We start from the raw sequence: 19,969 nt of genomic DNA on the forward strand, positions 1-19,969 counted from the left end.
TACAGGGGTGAATACAAAACCACACAGTGAAGAATAAACATGTTCTAGGCTTGTTTGAAAGGGGAAAGCAGCAAGATTGTATTCATATAATACTGCATCTTCTCTAATACTCCTTATCTGTTGTACATATGTGCAAAGAAACAACATAAATCTACTGTATGTGCATCTGTAAGGACAATTTACTGACTAGATTAGATTTGATGGATGCTTAAAGGGACTATAATCAATATTTTTATATCAAACTTATGTGTATGGTGAAAGTAGTCATTGGTAGCAAGAAACCCACAGGAAATTCTCACCAGACTTCGCCGTTCCCCTCTACATTTTTCAGTGTATTTTAAATGCACAATATGTAGTTTCTGCAGCTATGGGTCTGTCAATAAATGAAAGACTTAAGTAGCTTGGGATCATGGTAGTTTTTGTCTTCATTGTTGAACAACCGTCATTGCTAATGAATATCTATCTGACACACCTCAGACAAAAACGTTCACAAATGAGATAATGTTTTAAAGGCTTAATCAAGTTACATTTTAGTCACATTCACTGACTTCCTTACTCGCTGACTCCCTCCAGACAGGTGACTACATGCAAATGAAACGCACTGTGAATATTGAATATTGCTGGAAACATTTAAGTACACAAGTTTACAAAATATATAACAAAGGCCTAATCATTTTTATACATTTTAAGGTCAAAATGATACTATCTGATCTGTAACTCAATGTTTCAAAAACCCAGCCCACAAGTCTGCTGTTTTGGTTAAGTTTCACCACTCTCATAGAGTCATTTCAGTTGCAGCAATTTCAGTTCAGTTGCAGCAATTTTCAGCAGAACAGCTTTAAAACAACACTTAACAGATGACAAAGAAAGTTAGCAACTTCCCGGTGAACATAATGGAGTATTAAGCAGCTAAAGAGCCAGCCAGGTATTTTTCTCAGAAGAGGTTTGAGATCAAACACATTACATTTACTAGGTGGGCAGAGACAAAACTCTAAATGAATTAATGAATGATTAATGTTGCTACATATTTGATAGATGTGTGAATAAGCAACAGTTTACAAAGTGATAAAAAAGTGATATAAGTAACCAAAAATCTACCCTCCAACACCACTAAACCTCACTAATTAACAAAACCACACAATAGAAGTGAAAACTTGAAATTAGCAGTTTTATAGGGAGTTGAAACTATGTCTTGGGGCAGTGACTTCCTACTTAATGACCTTTAAAGATTTCACTGTTATTTTAACTTTGGACAAAGCCAGGCTAGCTGTTTTCTTCCAGTCTATTTGCTAAGTTAAACTAACCATCTGCTGATTTAGCCTAGTGACAATGTGTAAATGTAATCCTCTACCTCTTGACAAAAGTTCCAAAAGTCAAGCCATTCTTTTAATCACTTTGTGTAGTTTGCGTTACAGAAGTGTTACAATTTTGTATATCTCAGGAAACCACACTGAGGACTTGTGTCAGTGTAAATGTATTTTCATGCCTCAGTGTGGTTGTCTGCATGAGGTGTGTCTGTGTCCTGTTTCAATCTTGTTAACATATTCAATTGAATTTGATGACTCCATCTGCATGTGATGCATTCTGTATATTTTATTGTGTGTGTGTGTGTGTGTGTGTTGGTGGGGTGGAGTGGGGAGGGGTCTGTGTGTGGGGGACACATCATCATCATCATGCCATAAAACAATCAATCCCGGCTACAATAAGCCCTTTTCATGCGAAGGCCAGGGCAAAATGAAGCTTTCATGCTCACACAGTGAGGGCTATTGATCTCAGCTATGTAATCTAAAATGACTTCTGTGTTATTATTTCTCTTGTACTCTGTGACCCAGATAGAGCATGAAATGGGCGAGTGTGTGTGTGTGTCTTAGGGGATGATGTGCCTCTTTTTATATCTGACCTCAGTTATGCAACACAGGTTATTCAACATGTTAAGCCAATGGGAGGGTTACACCTTAGAGTGCGTGTGTTGTTGTGTTTGTGTGATTGGTAGTGTGTGTCCATCAAAATGTGCTCTTTCCTGTGTCCCCCTTTTTTTTTTTAAGAATCATTTTCGCTTACCAGTTTAGGATCAAAAGTGTTGAACAGCAGAGGACAGCGGAGGAGTGATGAGTCATGTTGTATCTGAATCTGTGATACATATATAACCGCCCGGGGGGGGGGGGTCCTGCTGTTACACTGAGTGAATGATATGATAGTAACCAGATCCTCCATGGATTATCATCTTTCCCTCTATGATAACTTCTGCTCTGTGCACAGCCAGACCAAAGCTCAGGCTCAGAGGTGAAATTGTGTCAGAGATATGCTGCAAGAATCTGATGTTTTATAAATAAGTGTCAGTTCATCACGTTCAAGTCACCAGATCCTATTTTACAATCATGATTTATCAACATGTGGGTTGTTGTAACACTGTGTCTAGTGGGCCTTTTCTGGGAAAGTCAAGTGACCCAAATGAACAGTGTGTATATTACGTGACTGGTTTATTTGGAAGTTGGTGGTGTGCATAAGCAGCAACAGCTACCACAAGTGAACCAAAAGAGAAAAGAGCTAAATTCTCTGAAAGTCAGACAGGTAGCTCAGCTGATTAAGTGTTGCTAAGTAGGCAGGTTCCTGTAGTTTAAGAATAACTTGCACAGGCCCTCTTATGTCTCCTGAGTTTCTCAGCAGGACGTCTCCCCATTGCCTGTGAGTTCAGCACATTACTGTGAAAATCAACCGCTGGAGGCTCCTTGGCTTAGAGGTCCATGGGCATACAGGCTCAGCCAGTCAGGATCAATATGAGTGCTCAGGGGTAAGCATGGGATGAGTCCAAACAACCAAGCACTGTCTGGCTTTACACCTGCCTGAGAAGCCCAGCGTGCAACAAAGATCAGTCCTTATAAAATGATAATAAATGCATATTATATCATCATATACAGTATATACTCTAACAACTTATTGGAATCAGCTCTGATCATGTGGTATGTCATAAACACAGCAAGAGAAAGTATTTTTGGTTATACAGTTATTATCTTTGATGCATGTCCAGTTGACTAGAGTTTTATTCCTGTTGCAGGAAGTGAAAATATAATCAGTTCTATCAATTAAACATTGCAAGTATTACCAAGCAAGTATTGTTACTACATTGGGTGCTACTTCCATAACACTCCTAAACCTCTTATCAAACTATAGGCAGTGGGAATATATTGTTGGTAAGGTAAGCCACAGGTTTGATTAAAAAGAATAATTAATAGGATAAAAAGTATGACATTTCTGGTTTTTCTGCACTGATTTTGGTTCTTTAACTGTTCTTCATGACTTCAACAATGCTATAGGACTGTAACACTAAATCAGTGGAGAACTCTTTCAACCACTGGGTCCATGTAGGTTGTCCACCCATGAAGACCTTAACTGGAAATTATTTCACAGAATGTATACATGCTAATCTATATAAAACTCGACTTACTGCTTGGTCTTGCTGATCAATCAACACTCATCTACAAGAGGTCTTACAGACTGTTGGGGAGTGCTACGCAGTCAAACCACTAATGGCTGTCCACACCTGTCACATACTATGTTGCATGAGAGTTTGGCTGAACTCATTCAGGTCACAAGGCTGTCATGAAACTATGGCCACATGAAATACTGGAAGGTGTGAACTGTTGCACAACTGCCTGTGATGTCTGCCTGCAGCTGATAATTTGTGAAACAGCTTTGACCTGGATGGCTGAAAATCCTCATGGCCAGACTTCGCTGGATGTTCCCCTTGACCTCTTTTACACAGCAGCGTCCTTGTGTAATATCCCTGTGGCTTAAATCTCATACTCAAAATCAGACTGATGATGAAAATATTATTTTTAGTTAGTGAAACTCATAGGTGGCATGCTGGTGCAGTGGTTATCATTGTTGCCTCACAGCAAGGAAGTTCCAGGTTTGGTTCCAGGTTTGGTTCCAGGTCTGGGCCCTTCTGTGTGAAGTTTGCATGTTCTCCCTATGCCTGTGAGGGTTTTCCCCAGGTTCTCCGGCTTCCTTCCACAATCCCAAAAACATGCACATTGGGTTAATTGGCTACTCTCCATTGTCCCTTGGTGTGAGTGTGTGTGACTGCCTGTCTTTGTGTGTGAGCCCTGTGATTGACTGACGACCAGTCCAGGGTGTAGCTCGCCTCTTGCCCAGAGTAAGCTGGGATAGGCTCTAGATGCACAGAGACCATGATGTATAGAGCAGTACAGAAAGTGGATGGATGGATGAACTATACATCATTTGGAAATAGCAATAATAATGACAATAAAAAAAATCTTATTCACTGTTCACTGGTTGGGATGTGTCGCATTTAAAAGTCACAATTATCCAAAAGGCCAATAACCATCTTAATTATAGGATGATGATGATGTCAGCATCACATACGTAATAACATCACCAGCACACCTGTAATCAGTATACAGAAGTCCCTTGTGGGTGTTGCTGCAACAGTAATTCATTTCTGAACTTCATCAACTGAACGGTGTGTGCCTCAGTTTGCCTCAGCTTCTCCATATGTGAGCATGTTTGGCATCCTTTGGGAAATGTGACTGTCAAGCATGCAGAAATCATAGCTTTAACTATAAATACTGCTGATGTCCCATATTTCAGGTGAACAAACAAGAGTCAGCTTACAGTGCTGGTTTCAGCTCTGTACTTATCAGATTAGTCAAGTTTAAGTCTCTCAGATGAGTCCCATCATCCCTTTTAGAGTTTGTTTTTGTGCACAATTTCAATTGCACAGGGACTAGACCACCATATGTGTGTGTGTGTGTGTGTGTGTGTCTTCATGTATGTCTGTAATACTCATCAGTATTCATCTGGCAGAAATATGCATTTTTAGAATGGGCAGTCGTCTGGCTGTGAAAGTAAGATAACACGAATATTGCACCTTTTTGAAAAAGACTGAAAGGGGACAAATCTTTAAGCACTTGACCCTCTGCCCTGCCAAGGAAAATAGCTAAGTATGTAATTTAAAAGTGTGAAATGTGATTGCATGTTTTTTAGCGGTAAAACCACTTGCAAAACCATTTTGAGATTTTCCCCTTGCCTAGATAAGGAGACTTTGAAGAAGCAATTTCATGTGATGTTAGTCCAAATCCATTCCCCCGAAGCCTTTAAGCTGGGGCTGAAATCTCGCTGCTGTGAGGAGTTTGTGTCTTACTGATCGGCTAAGCCGTGCGCCTCTTTAGCTGCAGCTATTCACCGCAGCACTCCCTTATTGGGACACACTTTAGCCTCGCACAAGTCACAAGTCAGGGCTGCAAAATGGCAGCAAAAACAGGTTCAGAGTTAACTGTGAGGCTCTGAAAAGCAAGAAAAAGGACTCGTGGGATATTTTCAGATAAACTAGTCAAAGACTCAAAACAGTGGAAAAGCCTTCAGCCATTAGCTGGAAACAGATCAAAAAGAATAAAAGATGAGGCAAGTGAAAACAAAAAAAAATAAAACTGAATCAGCATCACAAGCAGCTACATATTCTATATGGTAAAATAACATTTGTTGATCCCTTGCACTGAACTGCACTCAGCTGTGTGTGTATCCCTCACAGAAGTTTCCCATAGTTTTAATTACCATCTCGTCTGCCGCCAGAAGAACATCGCGCCTGTTCAACTTTATCTCCAGCTTTCATTGCACGCTCTGTGATTCTCTTCAAACTTGCCTTCTCTGCTCCCCTTTGCCTCTCCATCATGTTTTTTCTTAAATCTCTATTACTTTCCTCTTGTCTTTCTTCCTGGTGCCATGACACAAATAAGAAAAAAAAAAAGAATAAAAGCTGTGATGGCAGTCAGAGTGTGTGAAAAGATTGCAGGGCAATTGCATGAGAAGCAAACATTAACAACCTACAACAGCAACAGCTACAGTCATAGTTAGACATCTGCAGCGGCAACACATGGACCTCCACATTACATTCACATCACAGAAGATGATGATGATAGTGAAGAAGAGAAGACATGAAAAGAAGTGATATTACATGTTGTTTGTCTTTGCTGGCAAGCTGATGGGAAAGAGAGCGAGGTCAGATAGTTAAGTGAGGTTTCAATGTGTTTGTGTGTGTGTGTGTGAGAGAGAGAGAGAGAGCGAGAGTCATCCACAGACACAAATGCCAGCACATTCGCCGCGGGGAGGAAACATAACGGTAAACCTGATGAACTCATGTTATCTAATCCCTACTGGAATACACACACTCTGTCTGTCTGTCTCTCTTTGGCTCATTTGCTGTTTTTAACCAGAACCATGGCATGCTACCTTCAATGAGAACGCTTTTCATCAGTACAACACCAAACGGATGAATCTTTTATTTCCATCTGTTTCCAGTGATTATGACACTCTGGCTGAGGCAAATACTTGAGCATTAGTGTCAATAATTGATGACATCTGAAGGAACACACTCTCTAATAAGGATGTGGTTTGAGTTTTCAAGAAAGAAGAGGGAATTACACAGTGTAAGTGATTATTCACTGGTGCATAGAGACTGTAGGGTGGCACTTGGCTAAAAAAACAAAATGTTTAAGTGATGTTAAAAAATAAATTAATCAATTAAAAGTTGAAACCACAGCTCCACATCAGCATTGTTGCTGTTTGACCTTGTCATCATCTTTTACAAAAGTATGTAGAACAGTTGGGATTATTCAGTTAGTTGATTGCTTGATAGAAAAAAATTAGTCATCTGCTATATTGATATTTAATTAAAAATTTGAGTAATTTTTCAAACAAAAATGTCCAGTATTTGCTGATTCAAGCTTTTTGAAAGTGAGGATTTGCCGCTTTTCTTTGTCATTTATGACAGTACACGAAGCGTTTTGGACTATTGGTTGGACAAAAGAAGCAATTTGATTACGCCACTTTGGGAAATTGTGATGAGCATTTTTCACTTTTTTTAATGACATTTTATAGACTAAATTATATTAAAAAAAAATTTATCTTCATTTAGAGATTTTTTGCAGTAAGGTCCATGATACAAATTAATAAAACATACAAATATTTGAATTAGAAGCATTTAGAAGACTTTTTTTCTTTCTTTTTTTGAATATTGCCCTAGAGGAATATAAACAACAGCAACATAAACACTGGGGAATTCTCTGGGCAAATAGTATGTTGGGCATCTTTACACTGAAAATTAAAAGTCTGACATCCGGCAAACATTGTCCATCCATAATGACTGGGTTTAAACATCAAGAATCACTGATATAACAATAGGGTCGACATTCCCCTCTTACCAGAATCTCTATCTGTGGGACCAACAGTCTTTGATTTCCCATTGGGTTAGCCTAAGTGATATTTCATCCATTTTAGTCCAAGCCAGGTTAGCTTAGCTCTTATCCCAGCTCTCTTTCTTCTATTGCTGTGTCGACTGTACCTTTTGCGATGATGTTTGGTCTGGCTGGTTGGTAGAATGATGCCGTGGGCAGATTTTCCTATGGTTCACTGCACTTCCAGTCCCTGTATTTTCTATTTATATGTAGCACTTTACAACTAAAACTAATTATATAAAAACTAAAACGAGCACACACACTTTGAAAGCTAACCAAAACTTTACAATAATTAAATCTGAGTCAAAGCTAAAATAACAACTGACAAAATTCGAAACTTTTATTGCCTTGCATAACTCAAGCCATGTTTACCTCACCACCACGTGCCCTCAGGCAAGGTCTCAGCATAGATAAGCAAAACCGTCTGCAGAACTCGGTGCTCATCTGTGGCACTGGGGCTTTTAATGTGAAATCCAATAGTTTCAGGGTCAACTGATCTCTGACAGCATGTCTGGATGTATTATTCAATGCCGGTGGAGGTTCGGGGCAACAGGAAGATGGACACAGGATTACAGACAGGCCAGCCTGTACCTACTAAAAAAACAGTCCAAGCACATGTCCTTCAATGATACAAAGAGCAGAAGTACACAGACAAACAACAACTGTTTTTTTCTTCAGTGTGGTGGCACATTATGCAACAGATTGAAACTTCAGTCAATTGGCAGAGCAGAGCCGTGGCTCAAGCTACAGCTGACACACACACACACACACACACAAACATAAAATCAAAGATGTTGTCTGACTCCTGCAGGGTCACGCTGAAGTTCTGTTGAACAGATTCTGTTACTGCACACGTATAAGGTCTCTACATTTTCATTGCTGTCATGTTCAGTCAGCTCCCTTGAGAATTGGGTCACCACCTCCTCCTCTTCCTGGCTCTCCATCTCCATCCTTCACTCTAAGCCTCCATCAAGACCCCCCCACCCCGACACAAAGAGGTCCTTCCTGAGACGTAAACCATGCTGTTAATTAAAAGATTCCTCAATGGGCATCTGTGCCCATTCACTGCATCCTAGGTGCACATGGATCATTTTACTAACGCGCAACTATCCATGCATTAATGAATGTATAATCATCCATATATAAAACTGTTCTGGGAAGAGCGAGATGGAAGAAAGGGGGGTAAAGATTGATTGTTAATAGTTTTATGACTGATAAACAAAGCAATCGATCAATCTGTGTGTAGCCGGAGAGGCACTTACATGGGTTCTTGGACAGTGGGGAATAATTTGTCGTCTCACGGTGTTAACCCTTCCAAGCGTGGAGGATGTGGATTAATTGTGAGCTGGGTGAGAGGGATGGGTGGATTTCTCCACCATGCAGAAATGATTAACGCTGCAGTTAGGCTCTGCCACAAACATAACAGCTGCAGTAAACGTCTGAACGGATATGAATGATTTTGTCCGTGCATGTGTGTGTGTGTTATGTGAAGATGTTGCAATTATACAGGAGGGGGTTTTCACTCAGGAGAGAACAAGAAAACATCTGATTATCTTAAAACTCATAGTCCTACTATGTTTACTGATTGTATTTGAGGTTTGAAAACAATATAACATACACACTTTTATGGAAAGTCTAATATTTTTCACAAATGATTATTGCACGCTGTTTGGGTAGGCCTGAAACTGTCCCAATAGAGGCCAGATCATGCGACCATCTGCAACATCCCATCTGGGATAGTCTATCATAAATGTTGATTTGGCCAAGAACACACACTCTCTAAACATAGCACACTTTGCCAAAGAGAACAGTTGCCAAGATGAGGGAAAACATTTGCACAGTTTTCACAGCTAATTGTAAAACATCATCATTAGGAGAAGACCAGTGTGCCAAATCAGTCAAATCAGCATCAAACAACAAGCAGAACTTTTGTCAGACGGACTGTGGAGCAGTCTACAGAACTCTGGGGACACAAGGAAGTCATGATTTCTTTTTTAACCTGTGCTCACTAATTAATAAATAGTGCTCTTCTTTAAGAGTTAGGTTACTGCAGTGATTAAAACTGAAGTTACAGGTTGTTGCAGCCGGTTATTAGCTTGTTTTGGAGTTTAGATGCTTAAAAAATACTGAGGGCCACATTTCCTAAAAATGCATTACTACATTTACTTTTTTTGCAGAGTTTTCAGCTGCATGTAAATGTATTTAGATCCTTATTTACAAAAACAAAAACATCTGGACTGAGGCTGCTCTCATGATCAATTCACCAAGGAAAGGAGGAGATGCAGTTCAGCACTGGCATGTGTACGAGGTCAGCAAGCCCAGAAAATATATAATACACTATACAGACACTATAAAAGTACTGGGGTACCTGACCATTACATCCACTGGGACTTTAATGACACTGCATTCTAAATACAGACAGCTTCGCAGCGTTAACAGCTTCCATTCTTCTGGGAAGGTTTTCCATAAGAGTTTGGCATGTTTCTGAGGGAAATTCATTCATTCATCCATTCATGCAGTGGAGCATTTGTGAGGTCAGACACTGATGTTGGGCCAAAAGTCCTGGCTCACAATCACTATTCCAGTTCATCCCAAAGGTGCTGGATGGGGTTTTGATCAGGGCTCTGTGTGGGCCAGTCAAGTTCTTCCACACCAAATTCATCCAACCATGGACTTTGCTTTGTGCACTTGGACACAGTCATGCTGGAATAGAAAAGGACTTTCACCAAACTGTTGCCACAAAGTTGGAAGCATAGTATTGTCCAAAATGTCTTGGTATGCTGAAGCATTAAGATTCACTGCACGTAAGGGGCCAATCCAGTCCCATACCACAATAATTGATTCAGTAATTAAGAGGTGTGCCCCAAGACTTTTGTCTATATAGTATTAGTGTAATATAGTGATCTTAATCCCAATATATTCACCTATGGGGCATACAGCTCAACTGAGAAAGTGCAGAATGAATCAAAACTACACTTGAAAAAGGCCTCAGCATTTGAATGATTTGGTTGTCATATAAATTCATTCTTATCTTCACCACACTGCTCATGCAGAGGTGAAGCTACATTTGGCATTTTTTCTGAAAATACTGACCAAGTATCACTTAGGTGTACATAGTGTATATTACTGGATAGCGAAGAGTAGTAGAAAATATAGAACAGCAGTTCATGGCCAATCAAACAATTTAATCCAATATCTCTTTTCAACCAACAGTTCCAGGAACCAAACTAGTGTCTTCTGTACATTACTGCTTACATTTCCACTGCATGTCAAGACTTTGCAGTGGATGTAGTGAATGGATATAAAGGAAACATGCAGAGGTAGAAAGAAGATGAAAGTCCACAGATGTCTATCTCTAAAACAGAGGTAGAGGTACTTGTACCCCAGTTGCCATGAGGTAGTTGGAAAGACTGCAGAGTAGCTCAACTAATTTGAAATTATGAATTAATTAAAAAAGTAAACCCACATATTGAGTCAGCTATGACAATTTATGTAGGTGTTACTAGTTAGTAAGTGAGCAGAGGTGATGAAATAGTACATGGATAAATCGTTTTAACGTGACTTTTAGCTCTCCTTGTGGTTGTAGTATAGGAATGCAAACTGTCATACATAACCACTGGGTCGATGGAGTACATGAGCTGATCAGAAAAGAAAGCTGGGGAACGTGTTACAAAGAAGTTTGGGAACTGCTCCAAGGTAGAAACAATCAACAATGAAATGTTTCATACCCTTGTTGGAAAGCTGAACTACATACCTTTGTTTTAATGTCAATAAGCATGACAAGAAAGCCACTGTCTTCATTCTGACACTAGCAGCCTGTGCTTGCTTACTGTGTGAATGAATCCGTACAAAGAAGGAACTAAATCTAAACGCTGTTTCCAGGTGAGGTTCCTGAGATTCCTGTAGTATAAATGACTTGCATTTAGAAGTTATGACTTTAGAGATATATATTGGATTTTCCTTTTATAAAAAATGTTGTGTAATTATTGGAATCTTTTTAAATTTTTGGAGGGTTTTTTTCACTGTTATTGGACAGTCCTAAGTGACAGAAACAAGGAGAGAGAGAGAGGAAGGTCTGACATGTAGCAAAAGAAGTTTGGATGTTTTGTTAAGTGGCATGCACTGTAACCATTTGGCTATTGGGGGGCACTGATTATGGACATCATTTAACATGTTGAAAACAGTAGTCAGTGGAAAAACAGTCCAAAGTCAAGGATTACTTATCAGCTTTGAGCCCACAGCTCTTCAGTCAATTAAACCTGATCTGGTCCACTCTCACCACCTGTCATCAGATGACTAGCGACAAGATGACGAGTTAGCGAGTTCCATTTCCTGAAGATCGTTGTGTGAAAAGCTCCAGAGAAGTGAACCTTGAGGTTAACTAAGAATAATTTACCACGGATTTGGTCTGTAAAACAGAATATGATGTTTGATGTGTGATGCTTATGTAGATTTGAACCAACTGTCAAAATGCCATTTCATCTGAACTTGCATAGCTTTGTTCAACCCTTTTGTTAATTTAATTTAATCAGAAATCATTTTTTCCTCCTGATATCCACTGGACATCATAGTAATCAGTATGCTTTGGTTTATTTTCAAATAAAAACTTTGAAATAAATATTTTTTAATATAATATAATATAATAATAATAAATATTTTTTTCTATCAAATAATGCATTATCAATCCAATTTAAACCAAATTAATCTACACTGTCAAGCCTCTATGTTACCCAAATAGTGATTCTCCTGCCATGAGGAAATTTGCATTTAAATTGGACAACATCCTTTCATGTGCACTAAGGCAACTGGACAGCAGAGAGTAATGTTACTTACTGAGAGGAAAAAGTCGAATGTGTATACACACCCACCGGCAACCAGTGGAATAATCCCAATATTTCGGTCATTAAAGTAACAGGGGGCGTGGCCATGTTGCCAGCAGCCAATGATTTGAGCTCTGTTCTACATGACACCAAACTGTCTGTGCTACTTCTCACCAAGCTACAGACCAGATCCCAGCAGCAGGTGAGGTTTCTAACGGGGGCATACACTGTTGACAGTGAGTCAAAGTGACAGACACATCACACTTTACATCAGCAACAATCCCAAACCACAGAGCGCCAGTCCTCTGCACCAACACCTTCAGTTTCACTATGGTGTCATCACCCTGCTCTCCCTTCCTTGCTTCACCTAAACTCACCCCTCACCCTCTACCACTCCTACTTCTCCCTCTCAACTAAGGCTCAACACACAACAAAGAGGGGCCAAGGGGCGCATTCAAGAAGAACAGTGCTTTACCACAACAATGTTCAAATGTTCATGAATGTTGAAACACTAGGATACCCGGGGCAATGTTCTATTGATCCCTCCCGATCAATGCCTTTTATTCCTTTTGTGTTTAAAAAGCAGTATTAGTTATACACATTAGGAGGGAGACTAATTAAATGTTCCAGCAAAATGATCTTGGTCTAATCACTCGTCCAACTGCTGTGTCTCGTCATGAATACTTCATTTGAAATAGTTTGTATTCATAAAATCATTCTAATGACCTCAACTGACTTCACACTGCAGTAATGGGAGCCTCTGGGCATTGGATTTACCCTCTACTTCAGCATTTGTATATAAGTGCACTGTAAAAGTATATCTCAACAAGTTTCGTCATAAAATAGTTTTCACAGAAATAATATCAGACTTTTTGTTTCTGCTAAAGTGGTGTGTTTTATTTTGCTTCATGACATGGATACTTGGTCTGGAAAAAACATTCACTTTTTATTGTATATTGTTAATATATTCATGTGTATGGAGTAGTAAGGTAATCCCAAAAAAAACTTTATACTCATAATGGTATTCATCACCTTATCTAGGTGCACCTGTCCCGGTTTGCCAGTAAAATCTGCTCAAAACAGGGTCGGTGCACTGAAGGTGACACATTCTACACCATTTCACACCTCAGATCAGCAGCATAAGCCCGGAAATATCACACTTTGTCAGATTTCACATCTTTCAAGTTTTGTAATTACTGATTCAAATCAACAGGAGTCCACACTATAGAGTCATAGGAGGGCCTTAACAAAGAATACATTAGTAAAGGGTAAGAAATGAATGAATAACCATAAAGATGAATAAATAAAAAATAACTAAAAGTGGAAATATGTTGCTTTTTTTAGTTTATGTATGTATCGTCTTTATCTCTTTATTAAATTTCTTATTCTTTTATGGGTTTATTCCTCATTGCAATCCTATGGCTCAATAGCAAGTGTATCCTCATCTGTAGTCCTAATTTCTCTCACCTCTTGAAGCTCAGTGTTTTGATTTTAGAAAAATATATTTTCATATTTGAATATGACGCTACTTCAGAGTTTGCACATGTGGATACTGATATATGAACAACCTCGTCTCTCCTGATTTGCAGAAGCAAACATGCTTAGAGAGAAACCGTTGTATCTTTGATAGCGATGATGTGAAGATGTTGAAGGAGATCTCCGCTGACACTGTCTTGCTTGTATAAGAAGTTTATTTCAAAAAGCTCAGAATCAAATTAAGCATGTGCATGTGAGAGGATCCCAGCCAATATGGATCACTCTACCGAATCATCTCTAACCACCTCCTTATAAAGGTTGGTTGTTTACGTGGTTAAGAGATAAAACGTCTGTTCTACGTTGCAGCAGAAAGAGGGGGAGAAAAGACCCTCTTCCTATACGCCATATACCCTTGAACCTAAGACCCCTCTCTTATCATGACTGCAAGAAAACATTGAACTATCTGAACTGCAGATACTACAAAACATAATACTGCTAAAATTGTGTTTTGTTGTAATGAACATAATTAGATAATTATACTGGATGTAAGTAAGTAAGTAAGCAAACGAAAACAACAAACGCAAATAGAATTACGTACAGTTAAAATGAGACAAACACTATCTTTGGAATTGAGTTTTAAAAAAAAGGTTTGTCTGTAGAGGTAGGTTTTTAAAAGCTTCTTTAAACTGTTCAAAGAGTCAGCAGATCAAGTGGATTGGGGAAGTTGGATCCAAAGAGTTGTGGCCAGCACAGTAAATGCCCGACCTTTTGTCTTGAGCTTGGAACAGGGAATGGATAAAAGGTCAAGATTTGATAAATGGAGTGGTGGAGAAGTAGAATACAGTTGCAAGAGGTCAGAAATATATCTAGGGGTGAGGTCACGTAGAGCCTTACATGTGATCAATAGGATTTAGTGGTTAATTCTAAATTTTACTGGAAGCCAGTGGTGAGAAGCAAGAACAGGGGTGATGTGGGACCGACAACTAGTTCTGGTTAATAGCTTGGTAGCTGCATTTTGAGTCAACTGTAGATGATTTAGAGCAGTTTGACTGAGACGTGTAAAGGCAGTTGCAATAATCTAAGCAAGATAAAATGAAGGTGTGGATCAAAAGGCCGAGATTTGATGATGATAAAATGTTTCTGATTTTGGCAATATTTCTTAACTGAAGAAAATAAGACTGCACAAGCTTAGTGACCTGAAGGTCAAAGGTCATAGAATTATCAAAGAAGATACCAAGGTTTTTTGCAGTAGGTTTGATATGATGTTGAAGTGGTCCAAGAAATTGATCGCCAGCATGTATCTGCAAAATGATCACTGACATATTTTACTTAATTACATATTTCAGTGAAAAGCCAGATTTTTTCCCACAGTTGGCCAAATAAGAGCTAAAACAAGTGTGAATATTGGCCTTACATTCGTTGGACTTTCGGAAACATGACTTGTAGCTGCGTCTGTTGCATGTGTAATAGGCCTATGTCAGGGTTGTGTTTACAGGTTGTTTCTGCTCACTTGAAACATCAGATGGTTTGCTATGCAGAACCATCTGGGAAGTTGTCCTTGGAAACTGTTAGAAAAAGGGCAGGCACTTTCAAAAAATATTTGGCAGGGGATTGGACAAACCATCTGTCTCTCACCGTCTGTCACAGACTAACTTCAACCAATCAGGTCAACAAATCATATGACATAGTAGGAGAACACTATCAGCAGAGTCAGTGGGTCAGTCAAACTCTTGCCGAAACTAGTCATGAGAAAACCAATAAAATTTTTTCCATTGTTTAGAGCCTTTAGTGTTGTTCTCTGCCCTTCTTTCAATGAAGAAATACTGTCAAATTTTGATATAACTGATGCCACAGCAGCATCTACCCTTATCTCTATAGGAGGCGCCATTGTTGTTATCAAATGAACAGTCACTTCTCTCACTGCTGTCACACCTAAACCGTGGCCTTGGCTGCCAGTAGTTCTTGTAAGACGTTGCTTAGTTTAAACCACAGTGGTTTGGACATAAATGCATAGCCTGAAGCCTGGCAAGATGGATTCGCAAGATTATGTGATCTCTCAAATCCAGCTGCCTCTCAAGAAAATGCTCCTGCTGCCCCAGTAGTCTTGATCAAATATTTGAAAAAGTCAGCCAGACAGTATGTGTTTAGTTTTACAATATCTAACTAATATATATAGATATTTTTTAACCTAAACTTAATTAAAGTGCTTTGCTGCCTAAAGGTAAGGATGCCAACCCCAGTGTATAGTGCAAGAACACAGCACTTTCTGGACAGGAACAAACAATGACACTGAAAATAATCTGTGAAGCATTTCTGCTAATTTTAAATGTATTTGGCAAAACTAATCAGTAGCGCAACCTTCATTTCTTCAGGGCTGGTATAAGTCCTTTTATTATTAAGAGAATGCAACTGCTAGCCTTACACTTGGCGCTAAGCAGCATTGACTAAATTTTACCTACTCTCATCCTAGAGCCACATCTAGTCAGCTGCAGTCTACAAACCCGGCAGGACAGATCAGTGTGGTTTATTTACACCTGGGATGAAAATGTTTGGAGGGGCTGTCATTTCAGAGATGCACGCATGCAATGACACGATGAACCTAAGGTGCTGCAGATTTTTCTGCAACCAAGCCACACATTTAGCTTGTGATTAACACTGGAGAGTGATAGATGAGTAAATTGTCCCTGGCGTATGTCTCCATAGCTTCCCCGCCTACTGTCTTTCCATTCATCTCACCCTCCTTCCCCTTGCGCTCAATCCCACCCCTTTCTTCAGCAGCAGTAGGGAAACTGGGGATGTGAACACACACCTCTTTGCCAAGCCTCACAGCTCCCCTGGCACCATGCTGCAACATAACACCTTCCAAACCCTACTCCTCCCTCCCTCACACTGCTCCCCTTTTCCTCTCTCAGCACGGCAGAACAGCATGTTTGATTTAACAGAAGCTAACTCTGCTAGGGTTTGACCTTTATGGGTTTTCAAGGCCGATACTGATATTTTTGGATGTAAACTGCTGATAGCAAAAAGTTAAGTATTTTCAGTGACTGATCCATCATTTGTTGAGAATTAAAGAACCCAGGGAATAGCATTTGACAGTTGGAGAAGATATTCTATTAAAACATTAACACAATTGATGTAGCAGCATAATCACCAGTCAAGCCATCGTGAGACATTCAGCCTTCCATGCTTTATTACAACTTTTTTTTTATCTTTTTAAGTTTTGTCCATCATTTCTGTGAACTTCCAGCATAAACTCTGAGACTACAACTTTAGTTAAAAACCTGAGATGGTCTATGACAAATTTGATCAAATGGTAAACTACGATAGAAATATCAACAAAAAGCAAAGTCCTGTCCAAGCTAAACATAACAAGGGATGTGGTCAAGACGAAGCTAATGTTAGCCACTACAGTGCTACATGTGGGACCCTCCTCAATCCTAATGGACAAATTACTGCTTGGTAATGAAGAGAGAATCACTTCTATCAGTTACGACAGAATTGGGGTCAACAAAATAATCATAATGGCTGAGATTTTGACAGAAGATGACATTATCTAAACCAGTGTTTTTCAGGTAAACCTGATAGTGACCACATGCTAAATGGGGCTAGAAACTCTCCTAGCACATGAAAGCTGTTTGTGCACAACTACAACACATATGGTGGTTAAACCAGGAAGTTAGTTATAAGCTGTAAGAAAAAAAATAAAAGGGACGGTTTGGTTGATGATTTCACCACTTCACATCTTTTTCCCCTTTCAAATTAGTTTGGCTAAATTGGTGCTTGCACTTCCTGCTCCATCAGACTTCCTTTTAGAGGTGTTGCAACTTTTAAATTTAAATTGATAATGTAAAAACATACTGACAGATAAAATTAAGAATCAAGTTGTAATAAACAAATTTAACCTTTAAGATTTTCAGGCTGGGGTTACCTTATTTGGTCAAGATCCAGATATTTTGTATACCACTTATCCGTCAGGGTCACGGGGGGCTGGCGCCTATCCCAATCAATCAAACCCAGTCAATTGCAAGGCCAACAGTCAATCACACATGCACACACCTGGAGAAAACCCATGCAAGCACAGGGAGAACATGTAAACTCCACACAGAAGGGCCCAGAATGGGATTCGAACCTGGAACCCTCTTGCTGTGAGGTGACAGTGTGAACCACTGCACCACTGTGCTGCCCTATGTGGTGAATATATAAATAAAAATGATATAAACATTCTCTGGCTATGGTCTGGGAGGAACCTTGAATATCCTAACCATGACATGGCCAGTATCTAACAGGTCAATATTGGCAATAGGATATTGGTCTGCACCAAAAGTATTCAATCCAGCAAAGCTAACAGGATGTGCTCTTTCACTCATATTTTTCTCTTAGACTTTTTCTCTCACCCTTGCACTTCGCCAGCTGCCTCCAACACGGTAATGACAGTTTTATCAGTTTAACCACGTTTACCATCTCCAGAACTGGGCAGCTCTCCAGTCCTGTCTGCTGTGTGCTCAGCCTTGCTCAGCTAAAACCAGACACTAACAAGAACCCCTTGTATATCCATTATGCAGATCTACCGTCGTTCCCAGCGTGCGTGTGCTGTTATACTGTATGTGTGTTGAAACATGTCCAGCTTTAACATATGGAAACGTCTGCCAACACCTTTTTCACTGACACCTAGTCTCCTCCAACTACAACCTGACTGTGATGTGTTCTGGGCAATGTAAGGTAGAAATTTAAATTAAAAAGAAAAAAACCTCACAAAATAAATCACGCAAATGAGAAGCACAGTTGCCAGTTGTGCCTGATTATTTTTCAAGAAAATTCCAAGAAATGTAAAAGTTTTGACTGTATTGCGTCATTGTAACAGAAAATTAAAGGTGCCTTTACACTGTGGTTGCCTTAAAACCCACTGTAAACATTCTGTGCTGAGAGGGCCATTACCAAGTATAGCTCAGGTCAATAAAGTCTTAACTCCAATGCAGTCTTATTTCGTCTTGAAGTGATCACTAGATCTGAACCAGCATTCACTCCGCATTTCTATATCTAACTTCCCTCCCACCTAAAGATAGACTCCAGCTCTTTTTATAGAGGGCAAAGCTGCAGAATTGCATATTCTATTTCAGACGTCCCAGGCTCACATCATTGTTTGTTTTAGCAGGCCAACCTTCCCCATGTATTTATAGGTGTCGAGGCCACGAGAAAGACCACAGTAGCTCCATAAATAAGCTGCGAGGGCTTCCAGTGAGCCTCCTGACCAACAAAAGCCCAGTCATTTCACAGGCCATTACCTGGAGCTGCCTTGCAGGGAGGCTGCCTGGCCTCCGAGGCAAGGGAGGGTCTCATGGCTTTGAGGGCGAGTCAACCTGGTGGGAGGAAGGGAGATGTTTGGATTAATAATAAATACGGTGATCTGTTTTCTGTGACCGGAGCCTACGAAAAGCGATGGGAGTAAATGGAAAATAACAAACTATGATGCGCTGCATCTGAGACTGTTTGACACTATGGCTTGCACCATTTTCACTCGTCATCCCTCGTGTCTTTCATCCCTTTCCCTTTGCTTTTATGCACAAAGCTGCCATCCGCTCCTCTCTCTCTCTCTGTCTCTCTCTCTCCCTCTCTGTCTGTCTGTCTATCTTTCTCTGAACTTTTGGCTCCAGGATCCTGTTGGAACCTCACCCAGATGCCCCCTGGCTCTTAAAAATAGATTAACCAAAAACATCACACACTTGCACAGACACACCAAAGCCATCCATGACGTCATACATCAACAGAGTGTGTGTACTATGTGTGTGTCACTGCTTATCTCTGCCTCTACAGATGCTGTGTAGAAAGCCAGTCAGCAGAAGCCACAGCCAGCGCGCTCCACAGCCTCTCTGGCAGCCAGACCTCACTGCGCTGAGGAAACTGCACCCTGCAACACAAACAACCCATCAGCCACAGCACCGCTTCAGTGCCGACTGCTAATCCCGGTACCTCCCTGCAAGGTACAGCACTGCAACACCCGCACAGCTTTAGGAAATGGATGTCATTCTCCCCCTGGCTTTCATAAGGCTTTTCAGAGTGATGAAATATTCAAAAGCATTGTTTCACAGGGCTATTCGACAGTGGCATTATTCCTAAATATTGCTGTGCTCATTTGCTGGGTGGCAACAGTGATGATTCCATAAAACATATGAATGGAGAGAGTTGTCATGTGGATGTGGCTGAACACTGAAGGCTCATGATCTTAAATCAGAGGGGAGCGCTGCTGACTGGCACAGTGGGGGTTCCACCGGAGCGACTACAACTACTAATTTGTCTCAGAATGGCCTTTTACGATTTCAAGGGCACCATAACTGTTAGATGAAGAGATGGTTTTTACTTTCTGATTGTACCCTAGCAGTATGTAGTGTGCGTGGTAAGATAAGATAGCAGTATGAAAGCCAT

General features: G+C 40.1%; 1 long non-coding RNA gene across 1 annotated transcript in view; it reads right to left on the reverse strand.

The window, feature by feature from the left end:
- Nucleotides 1-19,969, reverse strand: part of LOC124074774 — an 82,219-nt gene that overhangs the window by 22,525 nt on the left and 39,725 nt on the right. The window contains exon 2 of the long non-coding RNA XR_006845915.1: nt 18,832-18,906. This is a non-coding gene — a long non-coding RNA (uncharacterized LOC124074774). The remainder of the gene's footprint in view (nt 1-18,831; nt 18,907-19,969) is intronic.

This window comes from Scatophagus argus, chromosome 17, assembly GCF_020382885.2.
Source record: "Scatophagus argus isolate fScaArg1 chromosome 17, fScaArg1.pri, whole genome shotgun sequence".
In the NCBI taxonomy this organism is placed as follows: domain Eukaryota; kingdom Metazoa; phylum Chordata; class Actinopteri; family Scatophagidae; genus Scatophagus; species Scatophagus argus.